At 72.2% G+C, this 317-nt stretch overlaps 1 protein-coding gene across 1 annotated transcript in view; it reads right to left on the bottom strand.

Annotated features, from left to right (window-relative positions):
* Positions 1 to 317, bottom strand: part of SLC6A9 (solute carrier family 6 member 9) — a 19468-nt gene that overhangs the window by 6150 nt on the left and 13001 nt on the right. The gene's annotated exons all lie outside the window — the stretch shown is intronic.

The following is a 317-nucleotide window of genomic DNA, read 5'->3' as shown; positions in this document are numbered from 1 at the left end:
ACCCCCCACCCCCCCTAGCACCATGGGGCTGCCCCCCTCCACCCCTGCGGGCCAGGCTGGACGCGCCTCGTACCAAGTGCTGGACTGTAAAGTGCTTCTGACGCCTCCCCGGGCACCGCGTTGCCCCCCCAACCCCCTCCCTCACTGTGCAGGGGGGCAGCAGGCTGCGGGCACAAGCCCGGCATGCAGTGACCCCCCCTTAAGTGCATAAGGGCCCTCCCGCAACCCCGTAGCTCCTGGGGGCCCAGGCCAGCCGGTAGCCCCAGCCCGTGCCGAGGCCTCCTGGCTGCACAGGGCTGGCATCCACCGCCCCCAGC

The sequence above is a fragment of the Gavialis gangeticus genome, unplaced genomic scaffold (assembly GCF_001723915.1).
Source record: "Gavialis gangeticus isolate Ggan-Ray unplaced genomic scaffold, GavGan_comp1, whole genome shotgun sequence".
Taxonomy (NCBI): domain Eukaryota; kingdom Metazoa; phylum Chordata; order Crocodylia; family Gavialidae; genus Gavialis; species Gavialis gangeticus.
Note: the sequence above shows the minus strand (reverse complement) of the source record. Positions and strands in the feature narration are given on the sequence as shown.